Genomic DNA, 16,705 nt, shown 5'->3' on the forward strand with positions numbered 1-16,705 from the left:
ATGTCCTCCACATACACTGAGTAGGCAAAGCTGACGATGCCCCGCGATTCCGCAGCCGCGCAGCTCCGCAGGGTGTTACTGCTAACTGGGGTGACGTAGAAGTGTTCTCTAATTACTGAACCACCATGTCTCACATCAGCCACAAAGGCTCTGTATAGCGGGATTGGCTGTGCCCCACCAAATGTAAATATGCATGCCTTCAGTGTTGCTAGCCTCGGCGGACACTCCATGGCGCCATAGTGCTCCCGCGCCATGACGTTCACCGAGGCTCCTGTGTCCACCAGCACCGGCACCGATGATTCATTCACGTGCACCAGGCACCTTGGTTGTCGCCTAGTCTTGGGCCATAGGACACCCACACTGTATACGAAAAAGACGTTCTCCTCCTCCTCTTCTTCATCCTCATCCAGCGTGGCAGCTTCCTCCCCTTGATCCACCTGGGCAACGTTGGGCGGGTGTTGCTGGAGAAAGAATCCCACTCTGACTTCACCCCTCAGGACTACAAGCGGGAGCAGAGCCCTACACATGCAGGCATAGTGGTCCGCAACCCCGCAGTGGCCGCATGACTTTCCCACCGCCGGACATTCTGCTGGGTGTGGAAGGTCGTACCCACACTTCGCGCAAGAGTCCATTGACCTGGTGCCTCTGTCCTGCTGGTTCCCACCTGGACACCTGGCCCCTCTGCCACCCAGGCCACGGCCCATCGCACAGATGTCCTCTGCCTTTCCAGTGCGCATCCCTGCCTCCATTCAGGATGCCAAGAATTACCCCTTGTTTGCAAAGGGGTGAAACTTTCCTGCACTCCTCAATGGTCAGTGCCCTTCTTATCTTCTTTCTTATTTGTAAAGTAATATTTTTGGAATTCAAGCGTATTCACTTGTATTGTCATTCACAATATTCAAATCTTAATTATTTCAGTTTCAGAAATCCAAAATACGTATTTCTACACACATTCAAAAATTATATATATTTTAATCCAGTGAGTCACAATAAGCATTCATTACAAAACCTAACCGGCTTTGTTGGCAATTATGACTTCCAATTGTATACCATATTCAAGATGCACGTAAATTACTTCAGTTCAAACATAACAATTTCAATTCAAGCATACAGAATGTATCAGTTTGTGTTGAGTAGTTAACAGTCTGCATATTCCCCATTAACTTCATGGGGTTCTATGAATCGGTGTCTTTCGGTTATGAACCATCCAAAATAGTCTTTTTCAATATAGGAAATATTTCCAGAGTCCAAAAGTTACTTGAAAGATGTTATTTCTAAAGGGGATTAGTGCCAACGCGTTTCAAACTCAATAGAGTTCATCTTCAGGGCCATCAAGTACTCTGTTCCTTAGGCAAATATCCATTCTGTAGATAAAACAGAAATGGGCATAATTAAAGTATCTTTGTAATGTCTCTGTAATAACCATCCATTCAGGATGCCCTCACCTCAGACACCTCCAGACACCGCCCAAGCTCCAGGATGCGAGGCAGAGAGATGCCGGGTTCCCGTAGTACCTGCCTGTGCAGTTTTCCTGACGCACATCCCTGTATTAGCTGGTTTTGTATCATAGTGTCAGGATTGTCCCAGGCACACGGCACAGCTAGCCGGCGCAACCTTCCGTAGAACGTGTCCAAAGTCTTGTCATCCTTCTGACGAGATGAACTCATGACAAACCGTTCGTAGTCTGCATTGGCAAGTGGCAGAAAGTAGTCATGTAGAGCATCCTTCGCTGCATCATAGGAGTTGCTAAGAGGTTGGAGAGACAGAAGAACCTCATGCACTGCAGGCCCAGCAGAGTATAGCAGCGTTGACAATTTGCTATCATGATTGGTCTCCTTGGTGGCCCGAAAGTACATCTCCAGCCTATCATTCCACATCTTCCATCTGGGTCCTAGGCTGGACGGGGCACCCGAGATATCAAACTTGGGCATTGGTTGTAAAGTGCCAGGTGGTCTCGTCCCAGGTAGTTGTTGTGGTGCTGGGGGCTGGGGCATTTGCACAGGGGGCTGCAGGGGTGCAGCTTGGTCGGCATCACTCATGATAGCGAGCACACAGGCACCCCACTGAACTTAGATGGGGCCACAGCTCACCACCCCTTCTTTGCGATGTAGATCTTCACTCCCCCTGATGAAAGCGAGCCTCAGCAATCACCCCACCACCAGTCTGCAGCAGCACAGTCTTGAGCACCCCCAGAAATTTCCAAAACAGGAAGATCTGCGGCTCCCAGCAAAGCACTGCAGTTCACACTGCACAGGGTGGGCAGATGTCACTGCCAAGAACAGTAGGCCAGTCAGTGGCTCCAAAAATTGAGCTGGATGGGCGCAGGGAATCAAACAAAAGAACAGCAGGCCTCCCCTGGCTCCTTACCTCAAACTCGATGAAATTCTGAAGAAAAGAACTCCAGAGGGCACTTCACGTGCAGTATCAGCTGTTCCGCTGATGGATTCTTCACAAATTGAGCCCGGATGGTGTAAAGGCGCTCTAGAATAGAGCCGCGACCATCCCGAGCCCTTCACACAAAATGGCTGCCAAACCACGTGGTCCATCCCCTCTCCGCGGCATTAAGGATGGTGAAAATCAACTCAGGAGAGAAAAGTAAATTCACCGCTTTCACCGCCGTGCCCGGGTGACTGATCCGATCTCCGTCGCCACTGTTGTAGGTCTCCGGTGTTACCCGTAATGCCCATGAGTCGTCGGTTGGAGCTCCCCAGTCACGCTGCGGCGGCCGGGAACGCCCCTTTTACTTATAGAGCATGCAGCAGAGTGCAACGTCACTCCGCCGCGTGTGTGTGCCCTAAAAGGGGCAGCACCACAATAACAATTCTCAAGTCAGTGTGTCAAGTCACGCATTGGGCTCAATTTGGTTCAACCGACCCACAAAAGGCACGCCTCTGGACACACCGCTTTGTATTGACAGCAATAACAGTAACTGTAACAATCGAAACAATAGTAACAATTGGAACAATAACACTATTAAATAGCACTAAGAGAAAAAGCTGCGGCAGGTATCCCAGAGCTCCGGGACACAGGAGAAATCAATCGAGGAAGTCGAGGAGTCAATCAAATTGAAAACAAAAAGGAAGAAAGAACTCCTACTTGTCCCGCTTCTTACAGCGGTCTTTAGTCTTGTATTGCTGACTTTGCTGCGTGCTCTGGCACACATAACACTTAACTCTCCGCACTGTGGAGGCGCTTTTGAAGAGATTAATGAAAAACAGCGCCTCCTCCTGAGCAGCCACTGTGAAAAGACTATGGTCCACAAGAAGAGTCACCAGCAAGTACAGCAACACAGAACGCACAGCTTCACACCATCCTTTGGCCATCCAGTGGGATGTCCAGCTCAAACCTAAATTGCCGTGCAGAAGCATCACAGTTTTGAGTTTCGTTCTGAGACTTTGGGCACCCTTCTGCTGATTTTTGTCATCCCAGCACCTTTGGGCCACGATAGAAGGCTGCATAACACTGCAAAAGTCGGGTCCCCCTTCGTCACTGTGTGACAGTACCTGTATCCACACCTGCATCGCCTGTGCATATGTAAGTCGTATGTAGGGTGGGAAACCACCTCTAGACCTTCCAAGTCAGGACCAAAACCGAGCTCAGAATGGTGAGTAGTGAAGTCACTTACTGGTGGCCCTTTGTTCATACAAACAAAGAAGGTTATTTTTGGCCTTCCTGTTGGCTTGGGTAGTGTACGCTGCCTAAGGCCCGCTGAACGTTGGGAACAGCTTTGTCTGTCATATCAGATCCTCACCTGACTCTTGGAACCTGTTTCACCACTTCAGAATTCTCCCCCTAACTTTTTCCTGCTCTCTAAGAAGTACTTGTGAACTTAACGCACGACCCACATAATTAATTGGGCCAGTACTAAAAAATCAAAACCAAAATACTGAACATGAGAAGCAGGATTTGCAGGGTTGTCCCCCGCTCCCCATGTTCGTTATTATGAGTTTTGGGGTTGCGGGGGTGCCCCCGCTTCCTTGTCATTGGAAGCGGGGGACTCAAAATAAAAAAAATAAAAAGGGGACCCTGCTGCGTCAGATCGAAACCACGTTAGAGGGACAGAACGGATGTCTCAGGGGCACAGGAGAAGCGGCGGAAGCCAGCAAAAAGGTAAGAAGGGGGGTTTGCTCTATGGCCAAGTTTGGGTTGTTTTACCAAAGAAAAAACCTTATTTGCAGCAAAATGAACTACAGTCAATTCTGTCGCAATTGTTTCTACTTTGGTAAAACAACCCAAATCTGCATTGAACATTGAGCACAAGACTCCATTCATCTTAGGGCTGGACTTAGAACGTTAGGGTTGCCATCTCTGATGACTGTTGGTGCTACAAATGTTATTCACCCTTTTCCTTAGTTATTAACTTCTCATACTGACTCGGGTGAATGGATATATATATTACATAGTGTGTTGCTTGTGCAGTGTTTTACAAGTGCATTTCATTATTCATTGTGTTGTTATTGTGCCTATAATAGTGTATTTATGTATACTACTGTCTGTAATTCTTGGTGTTTCACTGTGTGTGCTTATTGGAGACCCCTGATCACCCTCACTCCTACTGAGATGTAGCCTTGACAGCTCTCCAAGCTAATGTGAATTGGTCTGGCTATCTTCCCAGAAGTGCCCCCAATTTATCTAACAAGGGTGGCCTCCTAAACATCTGTCCACCAGGCCATTTAGAAATCCATCCTAACACCAGAAATCTGGTAGGTTGGAACAAGAGTGAATGTGTATATAAAGGAATGTGGGTGGTGTCAAGCAACAGTTCCGGAAATGAGAGGGCCACCTATTCCATCAGCGATAAGAAGATGCGTTCCATAGTAACATGAAAGCATTGACTTTGGCTCTACAAATGTGCAAAGACACTTCCTCGTAGTTATTGATCAAGGGTCCAGATTTCCTGAGGTTGAGTTTGATTCCTCCATAGCACCAAGTAATATCATTCCATTCCACGGATATCCAGCTGAGCTGCCACCAGAAAATGGACCCCCATTTGATGAAGGGAACATACGGCAATTGCTAACAGACAGGGAAATTTATGATCACAAGATAACTCCTGTATGGCTGAGGGAATATGGTGACGCAGAAAGGTAAATGAGGACCGTAAATACGGTATTCAGGATTGGCCGGGGCAAGGGAACAGTTTGTGTTGGAGTATAGGCAGATGCCTTATTCTTCCACCGGGGTGGCCTGTGCCAAAGCGCTGTTTGGAAGATGTCCCTGAGAGCTGTTCCCTCATCATGAATCGAGGGAGACCAGGAATATTTATGATGCTGCGACCAGTGAATTGAGGGAACTTAAAAATAATTTTAAAAGAATTCGTCATCGACTTTGTGATCAGGACATAGGTGTGTGTGACACTTTGCTGATAAGGACTTGAGAGTTCACTGGAGCATTGAGTCTCTCACACAAGCCTCACCCCTTTCAGGTGATAATGCCGAAGGGATCCATGAATATCGCACCTGATGGGAAACAGACTGTGACCAGAAACACAAGTTTCTTTAAGAGCCTGGTGTGAGTATCGGACTTTAGAGATGAAGATGATGAAATACTTGGTGAGCTGCAGGTTAAAGTTATGGTACCCTCACCCCCTGGCTGACTCACAGAGACAGGACATAACAGAGAGCCCAAGTGAGAAACTGGGAACCATCAGGATATTGCCACGGGCTGGGGATCACATTCAGAAAATGAATAGTGGTTGCAGGATGCACCAATGCAGTCCATGAGTGAGCACATTATAGGTGCAGATCCCAGTCTCCTGTACCTTTAATTCTATGTCAAGACCGAGAGGCTCGGATTATGCCTATCTGTTACGCTCACCTGGTTCCCACAGGAGCGTCGATCGGACCCAGACAGGTGCGGTCTCCACCAACGTGATGCATAGTGAAGAGATGACAGTCTGGCCTGGCCCGCCTAATCTTGTCTGCTGGACTCGTAGAAGTTATTCTCCTTATGATTTTAAATGATGAGCTCTCCATCCTGCATGGCATGCAGGGGCGCGTAGATACCAGTTACTTCACTGGTTTGAAGGTACTGGAGGAGTTCGGGAGGAATATTGACTCCAGTGTCTATAAAGTTCAAAGAGTTCAATATGTCCTATGTTCACTCTTGTTCCATTCCGTCGTTAGGTTGCAGCTGGGTCCAAAAGAATATTGCCTGGAGGCAGCTGATGGCGTTCAGGTAAGAGTCTGTATTACCAAACACTGTCCGGTAAAAGTTGCATGAGTTTAACTTGCTGTTTTCTCTCCCTTTATAGGTGCGGCATAGAAAGATGCAGCGAATTAAAGGATAATACCTCCGGTGGTAACGCAGGTAAGCCTATGGTGGCAAAGAGATTGTCTTTGTCGGTTTTCTCGGCTCACCTTGTTATTCCTTTTGTTTTCCCCCCAGGTGCTGGGTTTCGACGAAGAAAATGATGGAGGCAGCGCCGAGTTGAAAGATGCGGTGGACTGGTGAATATAATGCGGCGCTGCTGCTGGCGAAGCGATGCATGCTGAAATAATGTCCTTTCCAGGCTTGGAGATGTGCTGGGTCCGGAATCAGGTAAAGAATCAAATAATGTCCGTGATCTAACCTCTTCTCCTTTCTTTTCCTTTTGTCTAGGAGCTCTGGATTCAAGGCGGGCGTGGCAGAAGACTGGATGCTGACTTGCAGGCACGGTGAGCGTTACGCTGCTGGATGCAGAATAACACGAAGCATGAGCTGCTGTTCGGGCGTGGTTTAAATAGCCTGCAAAGTAGTCCCAGGTAAGAAGATCCCCAGAACCACACCGAGTAAAAAATAGTCCCTGTAATAAAATAGTCCCATCCAGGCCTCACATTGGCTTGGACTCATTTGCAGCATGGTCTGCATAAGGTAAGTAAAGTCTATGAGCCTGGCGCCTATGGCGCCAGGACTGATTTCTATGATGAGCCTGGTGCCTAAGGCACCAGGACTGAATCCAAACAGCCCCCAGCCGGGGCTGTGGGGTTTTAATGAGTATCTGGATGCCCGCTCCTGGGGCTGATAGACTCGATCCGGATGCCTGGGGGTAGGCATCATGACAGCACTCCCCTCCCCCACAAGGCCCCTCCTAAAGTTGTTCTTCCCCTTGGCCCTGGCTTGTCTGGGAAGTCCCGATGGAATTATTTCACCAATCGAGGAGCATGAACGTGGTCACTAGGTTCCCATGACCTTTCTTGTGGTCCGTAACCCTTCCAGTCGATTAAATAAAAAACTCTTGATTTAACCATTTTAGAGTCCAGGATGTTTTTTACCTCGAATTCAGGTTCTCCATCTATTAAGATGGGGTCAGGTGGTTTGGTTAATCTTGTCCCGGGTTGAACTGGTTTTAGAAGTGAAACATGAAAGACAGGATGAATCCGCATATTAGAGGGTAATTCTAATTTGACGGCCACCGGGTTGATAATGGCCTTAATGGTGTAAGGTCCCAAATATCTAGGATTAAAAGTCTGAGTTCCTTTCAGAGGTATATGTCTTGTAGCCAGCCAAACATGGTCTCCGATTCGATATGGTGGGGTCTCACTTCTATGTTGATCAGCATTTTTCTTGTATTTCTCTTTTGCTTGTTTCAAATGTTTTGTTGCCTCTTTAAAAGCTTGTGTAATAGTAGAATGCAGATGAGTTACTGCCGGCATTTCTAAATGCTGGGGCGAATCGAGTTCTGAGGTTCGAGGATGATGTCCATATATGGTATAAAAGGGGCTTTGTCCGGTTCCTGAATGTACAGAGTTATTGTATGCGTATTCAGAAACCTCTAAACAGGTAATCTCCCTCAATTCTTGTTTACGGGGGGTCAAAGTCTCGGAACGGGAGAACAAAGCTGAGAGCGTTATACAAAAATTAGACTATTGACTACCCCACTCATAGTCCAAACAGGCTAGGCTTGGTGGTATATGTTATCTACTTATTTTGTGATTAATGCCTTCCAGATTGATACCACATTAACAATTTTCAAAAAATTAATTTTTTGCAACAGTTATCACAAAATGCCACATACTATTGAGACAATACATAGAACCATATCGCTTACACACCCTCAAGAGTGAACACTAAAAATCATCAATCATAAATGAGTCCACATCAATTTATTATTACGACAAATTTGGAAAAGTTAAAAAAGAGAGGAAGCAGAACATACATATATATGTCACAAATCAATGCTGCATGATCGACTTAATCTAATCCTAAAAACAGAGTCAACTATAGGGGTTAGTTGAATTAATGAAAACTGACTCATATCAATGAGGCAGCATTTAGATACAAGACTTCAAACAGTTGCTAAGTCTTTTGTCAAGTGTCGACATGTTTCGGCCCTTCTGGAGATTAAGGCACTATCTCTAGTGTCTCTACACCCATAGTTTTTTCAACAGCCTTCTTCAGGACAGACAATTTCTTTAAGTCAGATAGGAAACCTCTTTCATATACCCCGACAAGTTTAGCGCAATCTAAAAACGAACAAACAAAACATTGTAAGCGACACAGGTTTGATTGTTCCAAAACAGTGCATATTATCTAAAACACATTTTACTTGTACCATAATTTACAAAAAAAATGTTCATGAAATTTACAAAATATTTTCATCCTTCAGAACAAATCAACAAAGGACATAGAAGACAACACCAATGATACTGGTGTCCCCACTAGGGAACATCAGTCAATATATATCACCAAGCCTTAACTTACATCCTGGATGGACGTGAGATCAAGAAATCCGGCTCCGAAATAGCCGTAACAAATTCAGAGTTCTGATTTTCTTGTCAACGGATGTTCGTGGATCACCCTTTATTTATTCATCTGGCCCGACATCTAATGGGAACCTATATTAGGGGAGGGACAAACCTCCTTATTTCAGTTTCTATTTTGACAACAGCGACTCACTCACTACACAACAACTTAATTGCTTTTAAAACAGTATGTTGTCTGTTTTTGCATTAGCCGAAACATACAGAACCATAGTGTTATTACTGTTATTGTCATGTACACTACGAACTCTTTTACCGGCTATTTCAGGAATTATTAATTCACAAATTGTTTAAAAATTATTATCGCCAAAAAGGGATAACTCACTTGGGTCTGCTAGATGTGAGGCAAATAATTCCGTAGCGTTGTTAAGGACCCAATGGTGTACTCGCTTGCCCTTCGGGAGGCCGCAATATATGCGGCTTCGAGTCAGCCTCTTAAGTAGTTTGCCTGTAAAAATTACAAAAAACGATTGTGAAGTCGTGGACAAACACACAACACCTTCACGTATTTTTCAAAAGCACCCAAATAGGTGCACTTTATGAGGATGTTCCCTCCCACGTTATAGACATCTAATAGTGTCTCTTGGCCCAGACACGCTTATGGCGCATTTCGTACGCTTTAAAATGAAGACAAAAGGAAAGCGAGGCTTGTGTCTTCCTTTTAGCGCTAACATGTCTTACCTTAAAAACTCGTCCAAGCAGCGAACAACAGCATCCCATCGGTTGCGTTCCCCCGCTCGACTGCCCTCTGAGCTGATTTATCCTCCTCGGCGAGGTCATGTGATCAATCACGTGATCATGCATTCCCTGAGTTAAAAGCGCATTGCTCTTTTGAGCTTCAGACCCGCAAACAAATACCCAAATGGTATTTGAAGCGGTCAAACAGGATGTAACTTTTGACTTCATGTACACACATGATGTCCTCACTGTTTCTTGATCATTTCTTATATGGACACAGCAACGGAATGCTGCAAATAATCACAGAGCTCAATTTTAAAAAATTACAAACATCATTTTAGAAAAAGGAAAAAGAACTCATCAGCTGGTGGCCCACTTCATGACAGGGAAATAAGGGAGTTCCATTCCACAGCTGTATTCAAACCCCTGGTGGCAGTATTAAGTGAATAAATCCAGCGTTGTTCGCTCAAACTCAGGAGCATCTCTCTATTGCCTCCTTTTTCAGTTGCAGGAATGGTTTGTAATACAAACAACCAGAAAAGATCAGTATACTTGTGTTTTTTCTGTTCATAATATGCAACTAAGGGTTTATTGGCTACTTTGTTCTTTAAACAGGATTTATCTTCACAAATGCGTTGTTTCACGCATCTTTTAGTTTTGCCTATATAAATCAGATTACAAGGGCATTTTATGCCGTAAATTACCCATGATGAACTGCAATTTGAAAAATTACGAAATACCCAATTTTTTCCGGTAAGGTCAATTGATTTCAGATTACTTGTAAGGGGGCAAACTACACATCTGCCACATTTGAAATGCCCAATAACCGGTGTCAAGTACCACAAACTGGTTTGATTGGGTATTACCTCCTTCTTCGGATATGTATGAACTACTAAATCTCTGACTTTTTTTGTCTCTCAAACTCAAAATGTGGGATGGTGGGTTCAAAATCCGGGGTTTGTAAGATGTGCCAGTTATTTTTTATGCTTCTTCTGAGTTTATTGCTAATGGGGCTGAATGTCGTCACACATGTCAGTTTATCCTGTTTTACCTTGGGTTCCGGGTGTAGGCCTCTGTCTCTATTCGAGTGCCTAGCTCGCTTAAAAGCAGCATGCACTATATTATTGGGATAGCCACTTATTTTTTGTCTCCCCTTTAGATCCTTTCCCTCTTTCACATAGTTCGCAACATCTGAACAGTTTCTCCTGATACGCAGGAATTGTCATATTGGGAGGTTTTCCCGCATGGCCAAAGGATGGAAGCTGTTGCGTATTCAGAAATCCATAAAATGTCCTTCCAATTACTTTCGGTTTGGTGGAGCATACAACGTAGGTATTGTTCAAGAGTGTGGTTGGTTCTCTCCGTCTGACCATCGGTTTGGGGATGGTGACTGGTTGATAACCTTATGTCGATTTGTGCCAATTGACAACACTTCTGCCAAAATTGCGAATTGATCTGACTACCTCGGTCAGAGGTCAATACGGAAGGAAATCCATGTATTCGAACAATATTTTCGAGAAATTCCTTGGCCAAGATTGAAGCAGAAGGTAATCCTTTTAAAGGAATAAAGTGGGCCATTTTGGAAAAAAGATCCACAATAACTAGAATGGTGTTGAATCCATTACATGGCGGTAGATCTGTAATAAAGTCTAAAGACAAAGTGTGCCATGATGTGGGTGGAATATCTAAAGGTTGTAAAAGACCAGCTGGTTTCTTCTTTTGACTTTTGTTCTGGGCACAGATGCCACAAGACAGTACAAATGACTTTACATCTTTTCGCCAGGTGGGCCACCAGAATTGTCTTTTAATTTTAGCTTCAGTTTTTGAAATACCTGGGTGCCCTTCCATCAGAGCTTCATGGTAATTGGAGATGACTTGTTCTTGTAGTTCCTTGTGTGGTAGAAATAGACGCCCTTGATAGTAAGGTAGGTCATTGACAACTGAATAATCTGGGCCCTTTTTAACCCAGTCCTGCAGGGCTGCTGAATCGAAAAGTTGTTGGATCTTTAAATGAATGTTTTCTAAGGTCTGTAGAGTAGTTATCCCAAGAATTCTTTGTTCAGGAATTATAGGCACCGGTTCCGGGTTCGAATATGCTTCTCCCATCCCAATTCGGGATAAAGCATCTGCCTTACCATTCTTACAACCTGGTCGATAAGTGATCACGAAATCGAATTCAGCAAGGAATAAGGCCCATCGAAGTTGACGCGATGATTGGGCCTTGGCTTTTTTTAAATACTGCAAGTTCCTGAGATCGGTGATTACAGTAATGGTATGCATGGCACCGAGAAGATAATGCCGCCAAGTCTTGAAGGCGGATTTGATGGCTAACAACTCTTTATCGGTAACTGCATAGTTTAATTCGGGGGCCGAGAATTTTCTGGACCAAAATGCTACTGGATGAAGTTGACCGGTTTCCGGATCCTTCTGGGACAGGACAGCCCCCATGGCTAAACTGGATGCATCGGTTTCAACTATGTATGGGAGCTCGGGCGTGGATGCTTTAAGACAGGTGCCGACGTGAATTTCAATTTCAGTTCTTGGAAGGCTTTTTCAGCCTCTTCGGTCCACAAGAAGCGTTTGTTTTTTCGCAAAAGTGCTGTGATGGGGTGTACAACATATGAGAAGTCAGGAATAATAAATCTGCGGTAGAAATTAGCAAATCCAAGCATGCTTTGCACCCCTTTTACTGAACTGGGTGAAGGCCAATTGAGAATTGCGTCCACCTTTCGAGAGTCTATTCGGACTCCTTTTGGAGTCAGGATAAATCAAAGGAATTCAACTTCTGTAGCATGAAAAACACATTTTTCTCATTTTGCATATAACTTGTGCTGGCGTAGTTTCTCAAGGACTGCACGAACGTGCTTAACATGGTCTGATTCTGAGGAGGAGTACACTAGAATATCGTCTATGTATACGACAACACAGATGTCAATGAGTTCACGAAGGACATCATTCATAAAATACTGGAAGGCTGCTGGTGCTTTGCACAACCCGAAGGGCATCACCTGATATTCGAATAATCCGTACTTGGTGCGAAAAGCGGTCTTCCATTCGTCGCCCTTCTTTACACGTACCAGATGATATGCCCCTCGGATATCTAATTTAGTGTAGATGCAAGCATCCTTTACTTGGTCTGGTAGTTCGGGGATCAGAGGCAATGGATAGCGGTTCTTCACCGTGATCTGGTTTAATGCACGGTAGTATATGCACGTTCTGAGGTCACCTTCCTTTTTGGTTACGAAGAATAAAGCTGAAGATGCGGGGGACTTAGATGGACGAATGAAGCCATTAGCAAGGTATTGGTCCAAGTATTGTCATAGGTGACGGTTTTCGGGTTCCGTAAGGGCGTAGATCCTACTGCATGGAGGTTGTGCACCGGGTATGAGGTCGATTTGACAATCGTATGATCTATGAGGTGGTAAGGTGTTTGCCTGTTCTTTCTGGAAAACATCCTGGAATTCTTGATATTCCTGAGGTAACTGCATGACTGGATTAGCGACTGTGGCCAGGCATTTGTTCAAGGTTTTTTCTGGGTAACAGGTGTGTGCACACTCCGGGAAGGTTACTCTCTTCTCTCGCCAATCAATACAAGGATTATGTTTTTCCAACCAAGGTATCCCCAGTATTATTTGGAACTGCGGGGCTTTGATTCAGTCAAACACAATAGTCTCTCGATGCCCATCTTGACCCAACAGTGTCATCTCTGTGGTGGAATGAGTTACAGGCCCAGAGGCAATTTCAGTTCCATCGACTGTGGTGATAACATCCGAAGTGGTCTTTTTGCAGAGAGGTAGATTCATCCTAGAAGCCAATTCGTGGTCCACATAGTTTCCTACGGCCCCGCTATCAATGTATGCCCTAACTGCGTGCATACGTGATGGCTGCCTTGGATCAATAAGGACCATTGGTATGATTAGGTGCGAGGTCTGAGTGTCCTTCTTTAAGCTCGGCAAGTGGACCTCTACGCTTGTCGGGTGTGGTCGTTTCCCGAATCAGGCTCTGTTTGATTTCTATCAGCAACTCCGACTACTTTCTTGGATGGTTTTATAGTGCAATCCCGTAGAAAATGTCCTGAGGCCCCACAGTACAGACATAACTGCATCTGTCATCTCCTTTCTCTTTGAGTTAAGGGTCCCTTAACCCCCCCGATCTGCATTGGTTCTGATGCATCTGTTCCTTTGGGAGTAACATTGGGTTTAACCAATACCCGATTCTCGAATTTAGCTCGATCAGCTTTTCTATTCTGAAGTCGGTGCTCTAGCTGGACCACTAAGTGTATATATTCTGCGCAATCCTGAGGTGGGTTCACAACTTGGGCCAAAACATCTTTGAGTTCACCCCGAAGTCCACGATGAAATAATGTAATTCGCTTTACCTCTGGCTTCCGGTTTCCACCACCAACCTATTGAAGGTTGCGATATAAATTAGCAGGTCCTGGTTTCCTTGTCGTAGGGATAGAAGTTCGTTATCCAGGGCCTGTCCCTGTGAATGTCTGGCGAATAGTCTTTCCATGCTCAATTGAAAACCCTGAAAATCCCGAAGAAGAGGGTCATCCTGGTTGACTAATGGAATTGACCAATCCGCTGCGCTGCCACTAAGGTATGACAGTACAAAGCCTACTTTGGCTCGGTCGTTTGGAAAAGCTCCTGGTCTGCATAAAAAGTGCAAGCGGCATTGGTTCATGAACACGGCAAACCTTTTCGGGTCCCCAGCAAAGCGTTCGGGTGGAGCTAAAGGAATGCTCCCTGGTAGAACCACTTGCACAGGCCTGCTCGATGAAACGGGGGTTGAATTCCCCCCAAGTCCAGGTAGTGGTGTTTGCCCGGCTTGGTTTTGCAGCAGTTGTCTGGCAAGATCATCAGTGCGCTCCTTTGACACAATCAGTTCTCTCCTGAGAGCATTAGTTTCTTGGCGCGCGGAGTGCACTTCTGCCCTAAGTTCTCCTAACAATTGGGCTAGTTGGTCGGTTTCTGAGGTCTCCATTACGCCCGGGTGGGGATTTGTAGATAAGCTTTGTGTTCTGCTACGCTCACCTGGTTCCCACAGGGGCGTCGATCGGACCCAGACAGCTGCGGTCTCCACCAACGTGATGTGTAGTGAAGAGATGACAGTCTGGACTGGCCCACCTAATCTTGTCTGCTGGACTCGTAGAAGTATTCTCCTTATGTTTTCAAATGATGAGCTCTCCATCCTGCATGGCATGCAGGGGCGCGTAGATACCAGTTACTTCACTGATTTGAAGGTACTGGAGGAGTTCCGTAGGAATATTGACTCCAGTGTCTATAAAGTTCAAAGAGTTCAATATGTCCGATGTTCACTCTTGTTCCATTCCGTCATTAGGTTGCAGCTGGGTCCAAAAGAATATTGCCTGGAGGCAGCTGATGGCGTTCAGGTAAGAGTCTGTATTACCAAACACTGTCCGGTAAAAGTTGCATGAGTTTAACTTGCTGTTTTCTCTCCCTTTATAGGTGCGGCATAGAAAGATGCAGCGAATTAAAGGATAATACCTCTGGTGGTAAAGCAGGTAAGCCTATGGTGGCAAAGAGATTGTCTTTGTCGGTTTTCTTAGCTCACCTTGTTATTCCTCTTGTTTTCCCCCCGGGTGCTGGGTTTCGATGAAGAAAATGATGGAGGCAGCGCCGAGTTGAAAGATGCGGTGGACTGGTGAGTTTAATGCGGCGCTGCTGCTGGCGAAGCGACGCATGCTGAAATAATGTCCTTTCCAGGCTCGGAGATGTGCTGGGTCCGGAATCAGGTAAAGAATCAAATAATGTCCGTGATCTAACCTCTTCTCCTTTCTTTTCCTTTTGTCTAGGAGCTCTGGATTCGAGGCGGGCGTGGCAGAAGACTGGATGCTGACTTGCAGGCACGGTGAGCGTTATGCTGCTGGATGAAGAATAACACGAAGCATGAGCTGCTGTTGGGGCGTGGTTTAAATAGCCTGCAAGGTAGTCCCAGGTAAGAAGATCCCCAGAACTACACCCGAGTAAAAAATAGTCCCTGTAATAAAATAGTCCCATCCAGGCCTCACGTTGGCTTGGACTCATTTGCAGCATGGTCTGCATAAGGTAAGTAAAGTCTATGAGCCTGGCGCCTAAGGCGCCAGGACTGATTTCTATGATGAGCCTGGCACCTAAGGCGCCAGGACTGAATCCAAACAGCCCCCAGCCGGAGCTGTTGGGGTTTTAATGAGTATCTGGATGCCTGCTCCCGGGGCTGATGGACTCGATCCGGATGCCCGAGGGTAGGCATCATGACACTATCTCAACTCTTTATTTCTCGAGCAGAAAAACAAATTTAACACAATCATAAAAATAAACTGATAAGGGCTACAATTCCCATGAACTCAAGCGATTTAGAAGTTTGTATTTAATTGGTTGTACTTCCCACGTGACTTCTACTGTCCAACCACCATCCTCAGTCCAGTACAATAACCCTTACATCATTCCTTCTTCATCCTTCTTTAGCTGATCCATAACTGAAACTTGCGTCCCAACCGGTAAACGCCTGAACTTCCATTGTACCCTCGACTATTCTTCATGATCCCGATGCTTTTGCTTCTGTACATGTCAAGACATAAACAGCACTAATGTAAAAGCCACTCCAGACTGGGTGGGCAATCGCAAATGAAACATATCAGACATGGAATTGAATAACATGTACATAATCAATCAGTGTTCTTACAGTTAAACCAGTCTATCTTTGCGATTGTATGGTGGGATAATCCTTCACCTCTATGGCTTTAATAGAATCACGACTTTCTGTTACAAATGTATCGAAATTCTGTATTCTATGTCAAGCCCAAATTTCGCTTGGCTAAGTTTGGGAAAATCAGGTTTGATGTCATCACCCCCGCCATGTGCAACTTAATTCCTTTGCACCTCAAGCTTTTTGCTTCACTTACTGATTTTTAAAAAAAAAGCTTAAGACCTTTCTCTTTATGGCTCCATAGAGTTTTCTCTTATCTCTGGATTTCCGTGCTTCTCCTGACAGTTTGTTTGTTTATGTTTTGGTGTGCGCTTTGAAGACTTTGGGCGATTAAGCGCATTATAAGAATAAAAAAATTAAAAAAGAATAATAAAACGAATATATGAAATAACAACAAAAAAACAAAAAAAGACCCAGAGGCTCTGATTATGCTTGTTTAAAGCTTACTCACCACCAAAGTAAGAAAAGTGGTGCAAGAAGCACAGAGAATTGATTACCCCTCACTACTTCAACACTAGGAATAGTAGAAATTGACCAATTATAGTCACACAGAATTAAACATAACCATAACACTT

This window comes from Ambystoma mexicanum, chromosome 5p (genome assembly GCF_040938575.1).
Source record: "Ambystoma mexicanum isolate Mex_15411 chromosome 5p, UKY_AmexF1_1, whole genome shotgun sequence".
Lineage (NCBI taxonomy): Eukaryota > Metazoa > Chordata > Amphibia > Caudata > Ambystomatidae > Ambystoma > Ambystoma mexicanum.